Source organism: Cupressus sempervirens, chromosome 8 (genome assembly GCF_028749045.1).
Source record: "Cupressus sempervirens isolate cs-2001-9-10 chromosome 8, ASM2874904v1, whole genome shotgun sequence".
NCBI lineage: Eukaryota > Viridiplantae > Streptophyta > Pinopsida > Cupressales > Cupressaceae > Cupressus > Cupressus sempervirens.
Window position 1 is genome coordinate 371,615,562 of NC_143125.1, and position 22,282 is coordinate 371,637,843.

At 35.4% G+C, this 22,282-nt stretch overlaps 1 protein-coding gene across 4 annotated transcripts in view; it reads right to left on the minus strand.

Annotated features, from left to right (window-relative positions):
* The window catches only part of TPR8 (Tetratricopeptide repeat (TPR)-like superfamily protein), an 83,837-nt gene that overhangs the window by 15,980 nt on the left and 45,575 nt on the right, over positions 1-22,282 (minus strand). The gene's annotated exons all lie outside the window — the stretch shown is intronic.

Below are 22,282 nucleotides of genomic sequence, written 5' to 3' on the forward strand. Positions count from 1 at the left end.
GCCATGTAGACACATATGAGTTTGCACTTTATTTGAGCACATATTGTATCACACCCCTCTTTGTGTGATACACCTTTGTATTCTTATCCTCTCATTGTTGCACATACTTTCATGCACAATGGAGGATAATCCACCTTTGGTGGACATGTGCTTAGATATTATGCTTATCACTTGCATGACTCCTAGTTATTATACATTGCCTATATATTCAAGCACATCTACATTGTATTTAATTTGATTATCTGTTCATTACCCATTATCATTTGATCAATATTGAATCATTCATTTGATAATATCATTTTGTCTCTCTTGTGCTATCAATTGAGCTTCTAGATCTTGGCATTTTCATTCTTTGCCTTTGGCAAATTATTACAGTTGCAAACTGGATTAAAAGTTGATTATTAGACATAAGTAATGTGACGTTAGTATGTTGTTAACATGATGCAATGTCCCCATTTTCAAGTTCTTGCAATGCAATTTCTAGGTTTATGTCAACTTGATCAAAGGGGTACTTTGATGTTACCAATGTACTCGAGTTGTTGAACACATTCAAATGTAATTTCCAACATCCTGTTTGATCTCCAAGATTCTTCAAGAGAGCATCTATTTTTAGTAATTCACATGGGCAGATTTGTTCATCATATTTCATCATCAAGGCCACTCCTACTCATTAGTTTTCAACTTTGATGCATTTTGACCATTGTCATTATTTGAGTTTAGTTTAGAGTTATCTTTAAACAATTTCAAAAGAATAGAAAGTTTTAAATGAAGATGCTTAGAACTGACTTTAAGTGCCAGAAATGTTTTAAAAGTAAAATAAATCACTTTCTAGAGCTAGAAGGGTTATTTAATTAATAAAATGATTTAATTAAAGTTTCTAGAAAGTTCCCTAAAAATCTTAACAAAAGTGGGATTGAGAGCTCATTTAATATGATGAATATTATTATTTCTTTGTTTTGAAAAAGCCAGTGTTTGTGGAGATAGAAATTGGTTTTCCTCAAGTTCTAGAGGACAAAAATCCTCTTGGAAAGATCAATGTCAGTGGTGAAAGATTCCTCCCTAGCTGGTAGCTGAGAAATCATTCAGGTTTCTTGGATTGTGTACTTCAATGCTTATTGTATGAATTTAATGAAGTATTCAAGATGAATTTCAGGTTTCGTTTTTGTGATCGAAGCTTTGCTAGGAAAGACATGGATGTCAGTGCTTGAATAGAAATCGAGTGTTCAGTGATTTATTCTTGTAGCTGGGTGACTCATATACTATGGCCAAGGCATGAGCATTCTTAAGTAGAGTTGATACTCCTTACTAAGCATGAAGCTTTTTGTTCATGTTAGTCATTGTTCTAGGTGCCAATGTAAAGAACAGTGGGTCAATGGGACAGTCTGTAAGCAAATAATATAGAACACATTATATCTGTGTTATTTTATCTTCTTTTCCCTAGAGGCTTTTGTAATATCCCACCCTGCTCTGAAGTTTCAATTTTCCAAAATATTCAGTTTTCCTAATTTCTGAATTTTTTGGTGTTTTTACAATTTTCTGATATTTTTTGTATTTTAATTTTTTTCAGATATTTGAAATAAATATAGAAATATAACAACAAGCAACTTTAAAAATGCAAGCTATAAATATTTTAACTAGGGGTTCTATTGCAATTAATGTATTCTGGTACATGCTAGTTCCAATGCCTCAAGCCAGGCAATGATGATATCAGCATATAGTCGCAGCAAGTCTAATATTATTCTTATCAGAAGCAAACCATCTCATAAATCTGATAATGCAATAATAACCTTGTTTTTTCAATATATAGGGTTGCCAAGCAACCCAAACTCAAATGCCTAGCTAGGGGAATGTAATATCTACTTATGAAAGACTTTGAGCTGATGGAATTGTAAGATATGAAATAATTGTAGAATAATCCTGATCTGAATCTGCTCGAAACCCCCCGTAACCTCCTCTATCAAATTATTCCTGCAGGCAAAATGATGCACCTGGCTGTACTTGGGGATAATGCTGCAGTATAGTGTCAAAATATTTCAATTCTGCTTCTTATTTCAAATCAACGATGAAACTTTAATCTCTCCACTACAGCAAGCTAAAAAATGAAATCTTCTAGTAGTATTGTCTTAAAGAAAATTACAAATTTCTATTAAGCCCAATGGAATCCTTGTGTGAAATGGCAATTATATTATCCTTGGGTGATCTTCCACCAAAATAATTTGTGCCCAACCCTAAAGCTCTGAGAACTTTAAAGTGCCAAAGATGAATTCCACAAAAAAAAAAAATTCCAAAGATGCCAAAGATGCCAAAATGAAAGCCCAAATGTCTCTTTCTTCTCCCTCAAACCCTAACGCCACTTTTAGGGTTCTCATAATTTACTAAATTCAATTTTATCCTCTCCTCATGTTTGTCTATTATGACCTCATAAAGTCATTCTATTATAATTATCTCATGACGTGACACTATAGTTTATTTTTAAAGTCACTTTATTTTATTTATAAAGTAACTTCATAATTTATTTAAAAATTCACTTTATCAAGTCATTATAAACTTCTAAAAAAATGTTAATACTTCAATATTTTTTTTAATTCTAAAAGCATCCACTTGACCTCTTCAACTAAAAATTGATGATGCACCTAGTTTCTCGGCGATGTCTAAAAGTAGCAAGTCAACTCCTAGTCTCATAAAAAGAAAAAAACCCTCGTAAATATTAGGACACTGTCTTTGAACATCTGAAATGGCTCATAAACCCCCCTGCAAGGCTCCGTCAATTTTTGGGTGGTCAAGAACTGAACTGCCAATCTCCTCCTAAAAAACAGGATACTAGCTTTAAGCTCCTAAAATTCCATGCAAACCTCCCAAAAGGACCACAAGGGCCCTGAGTGGGCTCCCTGTCCACTGTATTAGCCTACTGGAACCCTAATAGTAGGCCAATTCCTGCAAAAGATACTGACTCGGTTAAGCAATCAAGTATTGAATGAAAGACAGGGTTCTCACTGGATGTGAAAGATTAAGTTTACTATTTCTGGTTGACGTGAAGATGAAGTTTGTCATTGGAGTGGGCTTTCCTTACCATCATTCTGTCAAACCTGTCAATATATTCAGCTACAGTGATGATGTTGGACTAAGAATCATCAAATACTTACAGCAGACTTCTACAAAAGAGATTTCAAGGCTTTAAGTTCAGATTTTCGTTATGGTATTGCTGAATATAGTTATGCAGTTTCCTGATTGTTAAATCTGCCATGAAAGGAATTTTCTCATTGCATAACTGTGTGAGAGGGTGAAGTTAATAGAAGTTCACAAGCTGGGCAAATATTTTTGTACTAACGTGCTGTTATTGCTTATTGCTGTAATGAAGATAAGCATAATGAGTGTTGTGATTTATTTCCCATCAGCAATTTGATACTAAAAATCCCATGCATTAAATAGTAATGTCTGCTGACAAAGTTTGTTGTTCCAATATGATATTTGTTCAATTTTCATACATTAACAGTCTTGAATGGGAAATTATTTACAACTGAAAGACATCTCTGCCAACAATTAATCTTTTAATCTTTCAATATTGAGGAAAGCAAAGTGTTTGACAAAATTACAGAGTGAAAAAGGTGAAAATTTGGATAAGAATCTATAGGGAATATTATACATCAGTAACAATTATTATGAGTGCAAAGTGTAGCCAGATATTCTTTTAATTTTAATATATCCAAGAATTAGTAACTAATCTCAGTAGCAGAAACATCAGTGATTAGTTAAAACTGGCCAAACTAAGAATATCATGAATTTTCAAGGCATAATCCAACCATCTTTGTCAGGTTATCCAAGGCAAATGATAATTATGCATTTCTTACAATGCCTCTCTATTCTACACATGAGACTTTAATAATGATAACCCAAAAAGGATAATTAATAGACGGCAGAAAAGACTTTTCCTAGTGATCCCTCAAATCAATCAAAACTCTCATTAAATACCATGCATTTTCCTTGCATTATTGGTTTTTTCTAGCCTCCTAAAAATATTTATCGCTTTTATCTGTGTGCAAGAATAAATGTTTGCATATGGATTTGAAAGGAAGTTTGGAAATTGTGGGTGGCCTTGTGCTTCAGGGACACAAAATGGCATTTCATGGAGGGTAGTGGTTTTGGGAAAAAACAATAAAGTATATGATAAGTGACTGGAAGTTTATTGTACAGTTGCAATTTTCAACATTAACTATTCAAATTCTTTTTATTTTCTGTTGCATTAACTCCCGAGGTAACTTGCGACTCCTCTTACTACTCATTCTATTTCATTGGGTCAAGACTCAATTGTGGGGCACAGTAATTTACATGTAGAGAGTCTTTTCAATGCAGATGATAAACATCACTCACCTGCTCCCAAGACGAGAGACCTATAAGCAAAGTATTTACCTTCAAGTGCAGGCATGTCCATTTTATCCCACAAATCTCTCACCCCTCCTTGGGAAAATGGAGATCATAGGTGAACAATTTTAACATTCCACAAACCTGGCCATGATGACTCTTATCAGGGTAAGCACCTTAATGAAGTGATGGGAGAGAAGGTTAAAAGATGACTCTTATTTTAAAGGAGAGAGAGGATCAGAGATGCCTGTTCAATCCTATTACAAGTCGTCAAATCTGCAATGGAAGCCTCCAGATTGCTTTTATATATCATTGACTTCCAACTTTCATCAAATAGAGAGTTGTACAGCAATTGCTTAGGAAGTTTATTTGGGGATACGGCTATGTGTGTGTGTGTGTGCATGCGTGTGTGAATACTTGGCACTTTGCATAAGAATGAGACTTCTATAGACACGTCAGTGAAAAGCCACGTCAGTATTTGATATTCTTCGCTGAACAGGTAAACTACATGCAGCAAGTTACAAGTGATAGCACAAAGACATTCAAGTGGAATAAATATACAGAAGCACCTTTGAGATGGCATTCACTATAAAGGAATAACAATGTACAGTGACAAAATTTTGATCATAAAGAAGGACCTGCGATGAAGGTATAGGGATTAATATATTGGGAGAGTCTGAACTGCAAACATTCACATGAAGACACTCTATGCCCTGCCTCTCGCTCGACACAGACAGCAGTAATGCCAGCAAGGAATAATGAAAGCACATATTAGCAATATATTCAATGGACGATTTGCAATCTTCACTTTATTCAATCTGAATCGGGTCGGAATCATTTGTGTATCTGTTCACAGACGGCACCTGAGTCAATGTATAAGGCAACAAAATGTATTTTGGAGGAGTTACCGTGAACGATTGCGGGAGATATCATACGTTTATTGGTCGCGGATATAGTTCCCATTGTTGGGGATATCAAAATAAAAAATATAGCTATGTATGCAATCGTTCTAACTTTGTATTTCTATGGCAGGTGTGCACGTTCGGATGCAGAAGTTTATCCCTTGCGTTTCACGAAAGTTTCATATGTTGGGGTCACTGCGGGAGAAGCAAGGCCTAGGGCCCGTGATTCTGAAGAATATCAGTCATCCAGATGTGCGAAGGTGGATTGAACAAACATACCAATCGTATGTTGATGCTGAGAAAGGGATCCTCCTGTTTGGCTTGCCAAATATTTAAAAGCACAAACAATTCCAACCGATAACTATTTTGTTTAAAGGCTTTGTCAATATACATTGATTAGTTTTATTCATGAAAGGGTACGATGTTTAACAAGGCAACCGACACCCTTAGGTTGTTTATAAATATGTGATATGAAAAATCAAACAAATCACCATTGAATATACTTTCAAAAAAGCTCTTGACATTTCCTGAAGCATATATATTATTAAATTTCTCTTCTAGAAAGATTGAAGTTGAACAAAACTCTTGGATAGTGAGATTATGGGGCATACATTTCAAATGCTGTAAAAATTTTGTTGAGTGCAGCATCAACATGCGGGTGTCTTCCACACAAAAATTTTCTGCAGTATAATCAGTGAGATTTCTATTTGCTTTTGAGTTAAATATTATATAGTTCGTTGTTTGTGATTATTTTTCATTCTTTATTTATTTTCAATTTATTATCAGGATAAGTAAATCAAATTATTCGCTGCTATTTAAATCTTCCAAATACAAATATAGTGAAATATTATTGTTTTCTTTATTTGTATCTGTTTTGTCCATATAAGGGTTAAAACATTATAGACTGGTTTAAATATGCATAAAACGAAATAATTTGATACATCCTGAGAATTGAATTGTTCATAGATCTAATATTTGTAATATCACAAAGTTGTATGTGAAAACATATAGTTTTGACTCTATTGCCCATTTAAATTTTGGCACTAATCCTTAACTCACTCATTATTCTCTATCTATTTGTTGGCAATATTTGGATCTTTTCTATTAAGGGTTTAATACTTATTTGTTTTAGTAATTCATTTTTAATCTTATTACAGCGTTCTCAAACTTATTAAAGCAATCATAATTCAAAAAATAATATTCACCATTCGCAATCCAAAAGCTTTCCTTAAAATCTTGCCACTTAGGGAAATTGTCTTTGCATTATATCTATTCACTATAAAACATCTTGGATCCAAGTTTTGTTGTCCACGATCAGGTGTACAGGCCTTGCTTTTGCGGAGCCAAAAGTGTAGAGGATCTAAATCGAATTGATTGATCCTGTCAAGTTGGCCAAAACCAATTAGATATCCCAACATCGAGCAAGCAAGGCTAGTAGGATTCTAACCAACGGTTTTGATAACCAACGGACTCCACAATGAAGACAATCACAACCCAAGAGACACTTTCTAACAAGACAAGGCAATTACACAACAGGAACAGTTGCAGCGATTCAAATTCTACGTTTCTGTTCTTCCTCGCACACTTTCAACTTAAAAACTATTGTAAATGAAAAAATAAGAAATACCAGAAAGTTTTCAAGTATCCCAATGGATGTATAGATGATGGAAGAATTCAGTCTTGAGTGAGTATTTGTGACTGGTGTGAGAGTTGGTAACTAATCTCAGTAGCAGAAACATCAGTGATTCTTGTTTTGTGTAAACCAAAGAAGCCTAAGATTGTAATCAATTGGAGATATAACACATGGGGAGGTCATTAAACATCACTCTTGCTAGCCTTTTTCCCTAGAATTCAGGTTTCCCATTTCTCCAATCTAATCATTTTGTCTTCCAAACTTTTATTGCTTCCACTTGTTCTTTCATGTTTGGTTGTTTGTTTAAATGCTATAGTATTTCAATTCCTCTTGATCCATAATTTCTGAATATATGAAATAGAATTTCCCTCCTCGTTTGCAGATCAAATTGGTACCAAAGCAGTGGTATCCATTTGTAGGAAATTATTGTGACTGATTTCAATGGTTGATGCCAACGATAAGATCACACAAGGAAAAGTTATTTTATTTCGACAGAGGCATTGGATTCCATAGTTCAAAGAAAGAACTAAGAAGCATACGAAGACATGCAGAACATCTTGATGGAGAAGCGAGATTTCTTGATAGATAACTTGACATAGCAAGCATACCTAAATAAATTGATACGCTGAAAACCATCTTGAAGAATCTCATAGAAAAATTAAATTCAGTTGCAGCCAGCAAAAGCAAGGTGAAATCCTGCTCCAAGGAAGGAGAAGACCACACCTTGGTCCAAGGTCGAAGTGAAGATCAAAATTCTATGACTTGACAGAGTTATTTGTAGAAAATCTTGACCATTGATTAGCACAATTGGACACATATATCACCATGCAAACTCTTTAGCATAGTAAAAGAAATCTTTGTTGGTTCCACGGATCTTACATTCCTAGAATTAAATATACCCAATAAGTTATAGAGAACAAAAATCGTTGAAGTGACAAGTTTTAAAACATAAATAAGGATAAAGTATGTGTAACTACACTGGTGAGTTCCAAACATAGCCTGTCCAAATGGACAAAGATGAACAGGATAAGGAGGTACTGACAAAGTTCATAGGAGGGCTTCATAGCCCTCATCCAAGGTGTATAATGCTCCCCAAACCTAGGATATTCACTGCCTCAAAGTGGATGGTATGCCTTCCTCTCCAAAGGGACAACAAACAACCAATGCTAAGGTGGTTATTGCCACAAGTTCAAAACCTTTGGGGCATTGCAACCATTGTGTTGTCAACTGCCATAGAGATAAAACATGTTGGAACCTATTGTTTGTGGTGAATGGAGTGGACACAACACATCAATTCACAAGCAAATAAAATATGAAGCTCTGAATATAATAACACAAATACAACCATATGTCATTAAGTGCTAGAGCACAAGATCTTTTATAACCAATTCATAACTAATTAATTACATCAGCTAAGAATGCTTTCGGATTCATCACGTAAATATTGAACCAGAAAAGCATATAACCAAACTGAAGCTTCAAAAATTACACAAGAACAAATTGCACAATTATTTATCCTGGGAAAAACCTCCACTTGAGGGTAATAAACCCAGCCACACCAAAAACAATCCTTTTTGAAAACAAGAGAATCAATATAAAGCTTCACAAGATTATCCAAAAGAATGACTTCAACAAAAAATGATTATCACATAACAAATGCTAATAGTGCGTCTTTATAGGATTAGACATCTAGAGCACATACACATCACCTTTTGCATAACAGATCACATGTATAAAACAATTCACATGATAAAACACACCAGATGTTATAACACTGAACAATTTTACACAAACCGTCTCAGACCTGCTACTTGAATCATCTCACAATGATCCTAGAGAAAAATGCATCAAACTCTTGTCACTGTAATCTTCAGAAGTATGTACTGATCATACAGGAAAAGCAACACGCTTAGCAACAACAATATAAATATCACATAGACTAGAGATTATAGGCACACAAAATGATCAGAAACTGATCATACACAGGATGCCTAAAGCGGATGAAACAAAAAACAGATACTGTGATGCATGAAGCAGACACGATAATCCCCCCCTCTGCCATGATAATGGCATACACACCTTGAATAATCAATGCACACTTCAATCTCTCCTATACACAACACTATCCAGAATGAATAATAAGTTATAACGAAGGTAGCCAAGGAGTCACATGCATCAAGTGCATGTCATAGCAATGTGTTACCAAATTGCCTCAGACGTTGCATTCGTAGTTTCTCACCCTTGCTAAACACAACCCGTCACAACATAAACTGTTGATGGCAATTGCACGTCATTTTGTGTTCCTCAAATCACACAATCGCAATGAAATTGTCAACTCTTGAATTTCCAGTGATAACTGGCATGGACGGTGACAGTAAGGAATGGGAACCAATCCATCTTCAAAACATTCGCATGATTTAAGTTGGAGACTAACACTGAAAAGAGAAGACACGATGACATGAAAGTTGCCAACGGTTATTAATCACCATTGCACAAAACTTCAATTTTGTTCATTTCAGAATAGCAGTTATCAACATAACTGCCCAGAACTCCAAATGGCATACACTCAGCATATTTTGAAGAGACAAGTAAGAAATATTAGATACACAAAGGATGAGCTTGACTAAGAAGAAGCTGATACAGAACCTCCATATCAATAACTGAATGCTGGTAAGGAAGAGATATACAGAGTTATTTAACAATAAAAGAGATGCACAAGATGATGTGGTCCTCCACAGATGAACAATGAAGATAACAAAACCATCACAGGTACAAATGATGTCTACTGTCGCTACAAAACATTAACACATCATACTTGATCAGTAGAATCTCCTATGATACCCAAACAATTACAGGTGCCTCCTTAAAAGAGGTCTTAAGATATTTCTAGAAATTACATAGGCTATTCTAGATTGAGGTCAACCTTGACAGATATTTAATGGTTTTACCTTTTATTATTATCTCTATCCAAATCCAGAGCACTCTAATTATTTGTCTCTGTCTTACATCTTATTAGTGGTCATTGCAGTGCAAGAAATTACACATACCAACACCTACATCCAGAAAAGCATACATGTGATAAGGGTAAGAAAGGTATACAAAAATATCATGTCCATCTATTAGAGAAGTCTTGCATCATAAAGAAGCTTAGATTTCATATCCATCATCAGAAAAAGGAGCATTAAAAGTCATTTAGCATTAAGATTTAGATCAAGAATGTTAAAGTTGATGCACTTTTTGATTCTTGTTCTCAAGCTAATGGCCTTTCTCAAGAGTTGATTGAAAATCTTGGTTAAGAACCTCTTCAACACCTGAAGTCATAGTTTAGGTGTTGAAGCTTAGATTTCATATCCATCATGAGAAAAGGGAGTATTAAAAGTCACTTAGCATTAAGATTTAGATCAAGAATGTTAAAGTTGATGCACTTTTTGATTCTTGTTCTCAAGCTAATGGCCTTTCTCAAGAGTTGATTGAAAATCTTGGTTAAGAACCTCTTCAACACCTGAAGTAATAGTTCAGGTTGGATCAAAAGTGACGCTGTTTCATGCATTACTAGACAATTGAACTTTGGTGTTAGAGATTTATTGAAGAACTGCTTGTAGATGTTGTTATATTGGATGTGTGTGAAGTTGTTATATTAGTGTATCTGTTTCTTCAACTTATGTTGGATGTGTGTGCAGTTGTCCTATTAGTGTATCTGTTTCTCCATCTTATGTTGGATGTATGTGGAGCTGTTCTATTAGTGTATCTATTTGACCACCTACAATAGGTAACACTTATTTCTAACATGTAGGGGCCACATAAACAATTCCACACATATCCAGTACAACCACCCCTACGATGTAAGAAATATATATTGTACTACAAGACAAAAACAAATAGCACTATAATGTCCCTTTTGTGATCCATTCCAATCCAAGTTCCCAGTTTGGGGACGGATTCAGATTTGGGTTCGAGTTCTTGGGTTTGGGCAAAAAAAAATCCTATATGGGCAAGATTATATGTACCTCTAACCTCTTGCCATTAAGATCCTATCACAAGTTATTAAGTTTTTTTTTTTCCCTTTTTTGTGGCCACAACTCTCTCCTTGTTTTTGTCCTATCACAACTTGTTTGCAAACTCTTTCCTAACATTTGATGTCACTTCAAGATCACTAAAGACCCTACTCAATGCCTTCTTATACCAACAACCTCAAGATCTCTGTACGGTGGCACTCTAGCAGGAATAGCAAGTATCTCACCACTATAATACCTGGGAGATAGTGTATATGCCAGGAGGTGTAAAGGTGTAGTCATCTTGTTCCAGCGATGAAGAACAACTGACTCCACCTTTTTGTACAAGGTGTCCTCAAGATCATGCTCTCTCCTATGAATGGCTTGGGATGTCAAATGATGTCCATATAATTATCTTGATGTAGTGTTAATTAAAATAAAAAATAAAAATCTCTCAATAAACAAGGCTAGAGTATTGTATAAAAATTTGCATTTACTGTTTTCACTCTCTCTAGCATGGAGTCCACGGCATCATATATGTCCCCCAAACAAGGCTCATCAATGTCCGCAAACCGAAGCATAGAAATGATGGGCTCGATGAATTCCAATACATAATCTACCCGAGCCCACCAATAATCATCTAAGATCATTGGCTTTACCTTTTGGGCCCTTGTTGAATTTGATTGCTTCCAAACACCCCGTTGCTAATTACCATCTAGGACAATGCATCTTTCACCCTCATAAGTCATCTAAGGACAATTGTATGTGATGCAAAGCGAGTTTCAGCCACCTAATAACATGTTAATTGTAAGTTAATAACACATTTCAAATATGTAGACAACACAAAAAACATTTTATTCAACTATGTAAAGTATGACACAAAATGATAAATGAAACTAAATTAAGTTTAAATTAAATTTTAAAATTTACCTTCAATAATTCCAAGTGGGAGAAGTTGTGAAAAAAATTGTGACACCATTTGGATCTCCTCATCCCCTTCATATACTTTTTTCACCCATTCAATTTGAGTGTCAATTGCTTTCATCACCAAATTCAAGGAGTGGACGGTGCATGGTGTCAAAAAGATTTGATCATATCGTGCTTCTACCAAAGCACACACAACCTTACAAACTTTAGCATTGTCCATTGCTACTTAGACAACTATATCAACTCTCATGGACTCTATGGATTCAATGAGAATTTGGACAGTAAATTTTGTATCCTTTACCTCCCCTTCAAAATCAACCACCTTCAAAAACATTGTCCCCACAGGGGAGACAGAAATCAAATTTATTAATGGACGGTTTTGCAATCTTTCTATCCATCAGAGACAATAGCTACCCCCGTTAGGATCCAAGAATCTCTTATTGGTTTGAGAAGGATGTCTACATAAGGTAGTTCTCACTTTTTCATATCTAGGACCTCAGTAAGCATGAGGTGCTTCATTTATTGCTTCCACAATCTCTCTCCAATAAGGTGATCTCACTAGATTGATTGACCATTCACAAAGAGGCAACGCCCAACCTTTACATCAGCAATTTCTCTCAATTCATTTTGAAATGCCCTATTTAATGGGCCTCTCTTGCGGGTGGTGTTGTGGGGTCTTTCTACATCTTCTTCATCAATAAAGGAATAGGTAAGAAGGGATGATGTCTAGTGGTTGTTTGAGAAGGTGGTGTTGGTGGTTTGTACTTTGATTTTTCTTGTTTCCCCCTTGACACTAACCTATTAGCATCTTGTTCTTTTCACATGGCTACTATTTGAGCAACCGGCAACCCCTTCTTTGTTTATGAGCCCACACACATATTGATTCCTTTACCCTCAAGGCCTATAAAATGATGTGTAACTCGGTAATAGGAGCTTCTATTTTGGCAAAAATTGCATTTTCATATATTATCGCCCCCCCCCTGCTCCAAGACATTGTTGAATTCTTATTTGTATACTTCCACAAAGGTGAAATTTTATCAATTGTAAATTTTTGGGATCCCTCCCCACCCACTGAGCTCTAGCTACTCATTCTTGCAATCTATAACAAAATAAAAATAAAAATATAATTCAAAACTTATACAAAAATTTGATAAAATTTAGAGCAATAAAAAAACTTAAAACAAACTACCAAAGAAGCAAAATAACAGATCAAATGCATACATGGAACACTCAACACTGCTTATTGGAATGATTTGGGACTCCAAAAAAAAATCTCTACAACCTTTTCTTCAAACTTGCAAAATGGGCACACCAAAATGAGAGAGCAAATGAGAGATTAAATGAGTGAAATGTTTTTTATTAGGCTCCTTTTAGGGTTACCAAAAAAAAACTCAAGAGTTTTAAGGGTTTTTTTTCACTTTATGGTCTCCCTTGCTTGGAGTCCATCCAGATCCTCCGCAGGTTCACTTAGGCCCACAGCGGGTCCCCATTGGGTTCATGTTTCAACATGTGGAGACGCTCGAGTCCACATTGGCACGAACCTTGATGGACGCGTAGGCCAAAACACAGACTCTATGGGAACTTGTCGTGGACTTGGGCCTAAATCCGAGTAGCAGAGTCCAAACCCAGCAACACATATTTCTAAACTTTTGGAAACTCCAACTTTCTTGGACATTACCAGCATTATTCAAAAAGGTAGTATGACAGCTGCAAAGAGTTCCTATAGTCACAATAGTACTTTCCATGTGCAGTCCACCAATTTGGAAGCACTCCATACTTCTTGGAGCAATCCATCATCTTAGGAGAATGCTATGTTTGAGATAGACATTTGTCATATTCATTCTTGATATTGGAGACAAGGTTGAAAATCATATTTGGCATATTTTGAAATTTTAACAACTCTAATGGTTGTATAGAAAATAAATTTAAATATTAAACAATTAAAAATTCATTTTGTCAAAAAATATATAGATAAAAGACATCTTTTATTTAATTATTTAAAACATAATATATCAAATTGAAGGAAAACACGAATCTTAAATCAAAAGTAAGGTTGGAGAAAATAATCAAAAAAGGAATTTGTGGGAAAAGAAAATCATACAATTATTTTTCCAAATTTTGAAACTCCCATTTGCAAAGGTTCAAATTTCATATTCTTCTTGGAGAATGAAAGCTCTCTCAATTAATTGACTTCACTAAAAAGAAAAATTTGTGCTTCAATGAAATTTTCTAGTTTACAGATATTGCTAATTATTCTCAAATAAATCAGGTCATTCCATTTTATATGTAATATTGTTTACAAATTAAAATAAGTCTAACTATACCAATAAGTAATTAGGAACTAGTTAGGTTTTGAGAAATCATGGAAGTCAAATGGTCAAAAGTGAAGAGCACATAGGAAATATGGGAAAGGGGTGAATCAGCATTTCAGAACTTAAGCTTTTAAAGGCATGAAAACATAATAAGGCTAACCATCAAAACATGAACACCAAATTTCTCTTGGAAAACCCTTTCGCGTAAAAACCATGGCATATAAAACTTTCATAAACAAAGAATGGGAACCATCTTGGATTACAAATGTGAGGTCCAAAACTCTTCGAAGCACCAATACGCTTCAAAGTGCCAACTCCAATCAACTAGGCACCAACCTCGATTTGAGAGCACCAACCCTCCTTGAAGCACCCACTTCAAATAGCTGAACCACCAACTCCAAAAATACAAAACTCAACACAATTTATAGAGCATCAAACCCAATCCAAAGCCACACAACACTTCCTAAGCAGTACTAGTTAACCTAAAATCTAAAACTATGAATCTAAATTCCCTGAGGACACATCCCCACCCTTAAAGCCAAGGTTTCTGAGACGACTACAGGGGGACTGGTATGGGACATCCCCACGTCATCCCCTTTTCGGCAAAAAATGCAAGAGACATCCCAGGTCCTTGGGGACATTTGGGAAATAAAAAGGTTGTCCCAAGTACAAAAAGGGGACGTCCAGACGTCCCCCAACCCTATTGGGGACGGCTAGTCGTCCCCATTTTTTATGAAGCCACAAAATAAAATTAAAACAACAAAATAATTTTGTTTATCCCAAATTGGTCAACCCAATGGGCCCTGCCCATCCAAATGCCCTAAAATGTCAAAAATGATCACATTGTGGTTGTTTTGACATTTGTTTGGTTTTGCTTGTGAAGTTGGAGTGTGTTGCAACTTACTGGGGTTTTCATTTTGCAAGAAGAGGTATTTTTTTGCTTCCAAGAGCTTGAGCAAGGGTTTGAGCTTCCTCTATTATGCACCAAGTATGAAACTCTTTATGCTTCCATTTTCCATTTTTTAAATAGATTTGCAGCTTGAAAAGTCTGATTTTTTAATTTTTTTTTCATTGTTTCAGCTCATATTTTCATTGCATATTTAAATCTCAAAACAAGGCACAATGAGCAGCAGTGGAAGTACCAGTATTAGTGGTGATGAGAAGCAAAATGTGGTTGGGGGTGATATTGCTAGTAGTGGGACTAGGAAAAGAGCTGATCCAAAACTTGATTTGTTTAAATGCCCTTCCACCATCATGAAGGCTTTTGCAAAGGGTCATTTCAATAGGAAAAAACCTCTCCTCCAATTTTTCACACTTAGGCCAAAAGATAAAAAGAATCCAGGAGAGACTAGGGTGTGGGATTGCCATGTTTGTCTTGATGATTTTAGAGGCAGCTATACAAGGGTGAAGTTACACTTTTTAGGCGTTGCATGCCATGGAATCAAAGCTTGTCCTAACTTGACTAAAGAACAAAGTTTAGAGTCAGAGATTAGAATGCCAAAGATTGCATTTAGAGGCTGAAATGAGGGGCAAAATTTGACAGTGACATCACCATCTATTCAGTCATAATCATCTAGGCATATGTCATCTGCCATTGGTCCTAGTGGCAACCCTACTGAATTTAGAGGGAAGAGGAAAATGAGTAGTGGTGAGAAGTTCTAGGTGGAAAGTTTAATTAATGCACAAGCAAAGGAAAAGTGTGAGGCATCCATTGGTGGATTCTTTATTGCTAATGGTATCCCGTATCAAGCAGTCCATTCCACTTATTTAAGCAAATGATGAATGATATATCCACTATGAATCCCTCATTTGTACCCCCTGGTGAACATAAGCTATGAACCACCATCCTAGTGAAGAGTAGTCAAAGGTTGCTTTGTTGCTTGAACATATGAAACATACTTGGGTCAGGACAGGCTGCTCTATTGTGATGGATGGGTGGACCAATGTTAGACATCGGCCACTCATCAGTATCAGTGTCACATCCCCTATTGGCTCTTATTTTTTTAAAGCCATGGATTGCTCAAAAAAGAAGGATGCAGAATTCCAGTTCACAATTTTGAGAGATGTCATAGAGGTGGTTGAGTTGGCTAGTGTAATACAGGTTATCACAAATTCTACACGTGTGCAAATCAGCCAGTTTGATAGTAGAGGGTACTTATAGGCACATCTTTTGGACCCCTTGTTGTGTTCATGCATTAAGGACATATGGACGATTGAATAGGTGAAACAGGTGGTGTTAGAAGCTAGAGAAGTGCAAATGTTTATATGCAACCACCACACTTCACTTGCTCTATTTAGGTCCTTCTCTAAGAAGGAGTTTCTCATACCAACCAAGACAAGGCATGTCAATTTTAATTTTACTTTGTTTTTGGTTAGCTTTAAGTTTATTTTTATTTATAATTGTTACAAACTTATATTGATGTGTTTAATCATTAATGTTTAACTTTATTTAATTTATAATTGTCTCTATAGGTATTGCACATACTTCATCTTGGAGAGGATAATTGAGGTGTATGAGGTCCTCCAATTGATGGTGGTGAATCCAAAGTGGGGACGATGGTCCAATTCTAAGTCCTCTAAAGGAAAAGTGGTAAAGCAAAGGATCCTTGATGAAAGCTGGTGGTCCACAATGAGTTAAACTGGTGATTTTTTAGTTTAAAGTTAGTCTTTTACTTGCTGATTTTCATACCAACTTAAAAAAAATTAATTTCTAATTTTGATTTTAATTTTTGTTTGCATCTTGCAGATATATTTGCTCTATCATAGCACCCATTGTAGATGTCATTAGCTATGTTGATACTGACGCTCCTAGTCTGGGAGAGATATTGAGACTTTTGATAGCATGTTGGGAAAGATGAAGAGAATTGTAGCAGAAAAAAATCCTATACTGGGGTTTTATGAGGAGCATATTAGACCTATTGTGATGCAGAGGTAGAACATAATGAATACCCCGCTTCATATGGCAGCCTTTGCTCTAAATCCCAAGTGACATGCAGAGATGGGTGGAAGGAGCCTCCCATGTGATGATCCCAAGGTATTGGATAGCTTCACAAGAGCCATTGATAAGATGTATTCAGCTCAAGAAGCCTCTACTCTTTGTGCACAGTTCCTTGACTTCACCAACCTTCATGGCACAAACTGGGTAAACCACAAGCAAGGTTGGATAGAGTGGTTTGGCACAAAGGGATCCTATAGGATGGCGGACCTAGCATGGGAGAGATACACCTAAGTTAAAAGCACTTGCCATTTGCCTCCTTGCACAGGTTGTTAGTTCCTCATCTGCAAAGAGGAATTGGTTCACATATTCATTTATCCACTTTGTCAAGAGAAACAGACTTACCTCTAAACAAGCGGAGAAGCTAGTGGCAGTGCATCATGCTCTTTGACTTGTGAATCGTCAGACTCCAGAGTATAGGTGGACTAGCTTTGTGGTGGGATGCTGAGCCTGAGGATGTGGCCCAAATAGATGAGGATGAGACACCACCAGGATTGGTTGGGATTCCATGAGATGAGACTGCGCTTCCTATGGAACATGATAGTGAGGAAGACTCAAATTTTGATGCCATGGCAGAGGCAAAATAGGAGCAACAGTCTGCTTCGTTTTTCTATATTTTGTTTTCTATGTTTGAACTTGAACATGATGATGAAACTTTATGGCAGCGCTCTAGCCTTTGGGCATATTTAGATTTCCAAATTTTTATGATATTGTTCGCTGCTAAACTTATATTTAAATATTTTTGTTCACATATTGATATGCATATTGACAATTGAGTACTAAAATCAGTTAATATTTCCTAAATGGCATTTAAATGGTGTATTTAAGGTCTATAATGCTTAAATGACATGTTTTGTGCTTAGTTTCATATGAATGACATGTATATTTGCAAATTTTAGTTTATATTTTAAAATTTTCCTATATATATATATATATATATATCGTCCGGGAAACTTGTCTCGCCATCCCCTATCGTCCCTGTCCCAAAAACTTGAGGGAACACAATTAAAAATTGATCTTAAACTGAACACTGTCTTAAATAGCACCCATGGTACCCTTGAGGGAGATGCATGACACCGCTGCAATATTTACTGTGTCTCAAAATAAGTAGACAGCTGTAGTAATAAAGTTTTCTGTAGAATACCAATAAATTGCTCTTTAAAAAGCATTACAAGCCAACCAATATCTTGAAGCCATTGGTTCAAGAATAGAACAAAGAGTAAGTGGTTCTATTTCAAATAAAGCTGCTGTCGTTTAAAATCTGAAATGGTCTAGAACATACAAAGAATAAATAAATATATTTAGCCACCACTGACCAACAAAATAAAGAAGCCACCTCTTATAAATTTCTGAAGCCGTCTAATACTTTAGATAGATGCAATGAACATGTAACAAACTTACTCGTAATTAATTTAAATAAGGACCCACAGAGCCACTCGGCCAAAAAGTATAGTCAATTAATTCAAAAGGAATGCACAGACCCCTTTTAGCGAAAACAAAACACTTGATTTCTTATACACCCAGCAAAATCATTAACACAGCTTCAAATATATTTGTAAATGTGAGCTGGAGGAAACTTGTGCTTTTACTTCAGAAGTTGTCTTTCGAAAAAAAAAAAACTCATTAATAGAGAACCCAGCTATTAACAAAAGTCTATCGCACAAATTTGGAATTGTTCCAGTAAAAACATCCTTTTGACATTCAACCAATGGTGTGGCACACAAGCCAGTAGGTGAAATAAAAAAGTAAGGAACAGAAAACCAGCTCAAGCACACACCCAACCAGCTTACAAGCAGCTCAAGCTCGTCAAGCAGATCAAGCAGCTCAGTCTAATTCTCTGATATTTATATGATCTTTGATCATCAACCTTCGACATCAATAACAATATAGTCAACAATCTCCCCCTTTGTCATTGATGACACCCCATTTAATATCAAACTGACACAAAGAAACTTTGAAGAAACATGAAATAAACTGACTTACTCTAAAATAAAACAGCTCCCCCTAACTTATTCTCACCCTTTGACATCAATGAAGAAATCGACCTGCATATCTGAATTCATTCAACATAACTGAAACCAACCTACATAGCTGAAAAGGGGCTGAATGGATATAACATTGAAGACTCCCAAGTCCATAAAACAGTTCAATGACAATGAAATCACCCCCATTTTCTCCCTTTTGATATTTTATCAAGAATGTATACATTATTAGCAGCCCTGCTTGCATCAGCAAAATGTTTACCATCTTTTCTAATCTCACAACAATCTGAATCAAAAAGCAAGCTATGTCCATGATCACATTACTTACACTTAACACACTGTGTTTTAAACCTTCTATATATAACACATTTTCAACCTTTGTCTTACCATCGTTCAAAATAACTATAAGTATACCTTCACCTCTGACTTTTGCAGATATATAACCACCAAGTCTTACCTTACCTTCATTTGTCTTCTTGAGAGTCAAAATCTTGTATTTAGCTTCAGTCATATGCCAGAGCAGCCACTATCTACATACCAAATGTCCTTTTCATTTTGTGCAAGAAAGGTTGCTTGCACAATTGACGATTCTTCTAAGACTTCTTTCTCTTTCTTTCTCCAAATATTAGCAGCCTATTTTTCTTTGTCCTCTTTCTGAAATGTCTTCTACTAAGAGAAATCTGCTATACCAGTTCTACAAGTTCTTCCGTTGTGTCTAAGGTTATTAAACTTATTACAAACAATACTGTAACTCTTCATTGGAGCAAAAAGAATTCTTATTCACAAATCTAAAACTATTTCTAATAGACACTCTATCATCCATTACAAACATAACAATAACCATAAAAGAAAGTATTATTAGACCTGGTAAAATGTGCTTGTCTGGAGGTTGGAGGCTATTTGAAACCATTACTTCTGATTTTTGTAGTAGAACCCCTTGAGCTACCACCATTAAGTTTTTGTTGTTTTTCATTTGATGACTTTAAACCTTGACCTTCTTCAAAGCCAACTCCATCTATATCTGATAACATTTTTGTGAGGCTAATAAACCATCCAGATATAGAGAACTTTCCTGAGTTACCTTCTCATAGTTCAGCAGGTTTGAAGGTTTGCCAATCTTACCGAGAGAGACAATTTCAGCTTCCAATCTCTCACATTTTTCTTCCTTCAACTTAATCTGATTTTTTAGATCCTCTTGAATCTTTTTCGCTTCTTCATTTTTAACTTTTAAATCAATCAGGAGCTTTCCAGCGTCTTCAAGTGCATGGGACTTTATAATTTCTTCTTCACTCTCTTCTTGGAGCAACAACTTCAAGTTTTGATTTTTCTTATTTAGTTTCATGATCTCAGCTAGAGCAACTATTAGTTCCATCTCAAAATCAACTCCTCCTTCATCAGCATGTATTCTTTTGATTTTCATCATGTTCTTCATCAATAGAATCTTCATATTCTTGATTTTCATTATGTACTTCCATGGCCATGAACAGTATATGTTCAACTAAGTATTCTTCATATGCTTTCTAAAGTTTCTCCCAGAACTCTTTATTTGTATAGCAATGCATGACTTTCACAGGTTTTGTCTGCAACAAACAACTTAAGATTGCATTCATAGCTTTTGCATTACTTTCAGAAACCTCTTTCCCATCAGCATCCATTGGAGTCGTTGGAGAAATTGTAGAACCAGTCTTCATACTATTCCAAACATCAAAACCAAGAGACATTAGATATTGAAGCATTCGAAAACTCCAGAGTGCATAGTTGGAGGCTTGGAGCCATCAAATAAGGTAACTCCATTCGCAGCATGACCTTCATGAGAACCCATGTGTGCAAATAGGAACTACCTCCAAGCTTTTAAGCTCTTTTTCCAAAAGCGCAGACTCTGATACCAATTGAAGAGCACACAGGAAATACTGAAAGGGGGGGGAATCAATATTTCAGAACTTCCAGCTTTAAAAGCACGAAAGTGTAATAAGAGCAACCATCAAAACATGAATGCCACATTTCTTATTAAAAAAACCTTTCGGATATTATTATATTAAAAGAACCACGGCATATAAAAATTTCATTGACAAAGAATGAACACCGACCCAAATTACAAATGTGAGCACCAACCCTCTTCAAAGCACCAACTCCAGTGAGTTGAGGCACTAACCCCAGTTTGAGAGTACCAACTCCTACAGAACAGCAACCCTCCTTGATGTACCCAATTCGAATAGTTTAACCAACAACTCAAAAAATATGAAACTCAACAAACTTCTTAGAACTTTAAACCCAATCCAAAGCTACACGTCACCTCTGTATTTTCAGCAGTAGATGAATCAATGAATGTAAACTTGCAGCAGACTAAAACAGTAATACGCTTTCTATATAACAGAACAACTCAATACCACAGCCCAAGAACATACATTGCTTACCCAATAAATCCCTTTTCATCAGAATGACATCCTCAAAACAAAAAATACCTTTCAGAACATTCGAAGCATCTTCAATCCACTTAGCTTCAGTTTTTAACTATTTTGCATTTCATCTACCTTAAGAACACTGCAAGGTTTCATTACAATCTAATTTTATAAGCACTGCCTGTAACCTAAAATCTTGACTGTAAACACCATATTTGAGTGTATTGAGGATTACTGTCACATATGACAGTGTAATTATTATCATAACATTCACAGACAGCTAAATCCATTATTTTTCTTGGTTTTGATGCTCAGCTCCATTCAGTTATGGAAGGCAGCTAAATTAAAAGCACCAATAAATATGTAGTCTATTGTAAATAGTTCTCTGTTTCTTGAATTAAATAAACTAAATAATCAGTTTCTTTCTCAAAGCACCAGCATTATAAAGCGTTCTTCTAACTATTAGAGACACTGTGGACTACAAACCACCCATGACTACTTAGTAAGTCACAAGGTTTGAATTTGAATTCGAGCTTGTCAATCATAAAATTCAATTGAAATTCGGCAAGGGTAAAAAAAAAAAAATTTAAATCAACATTAAATTTAACTTATACAAATTTATTTATTTTTTATATAAGTAATATATCCACAAAATTGTCAAAATAGTTTGACTCTGCTAAATAATTAAACTAAATAACTCAATATAATTTTAAAATTAAATAATATTATTATAAATAACCATATTATATTAAATATCATAAAATTCGGATGAAGTGTGAAA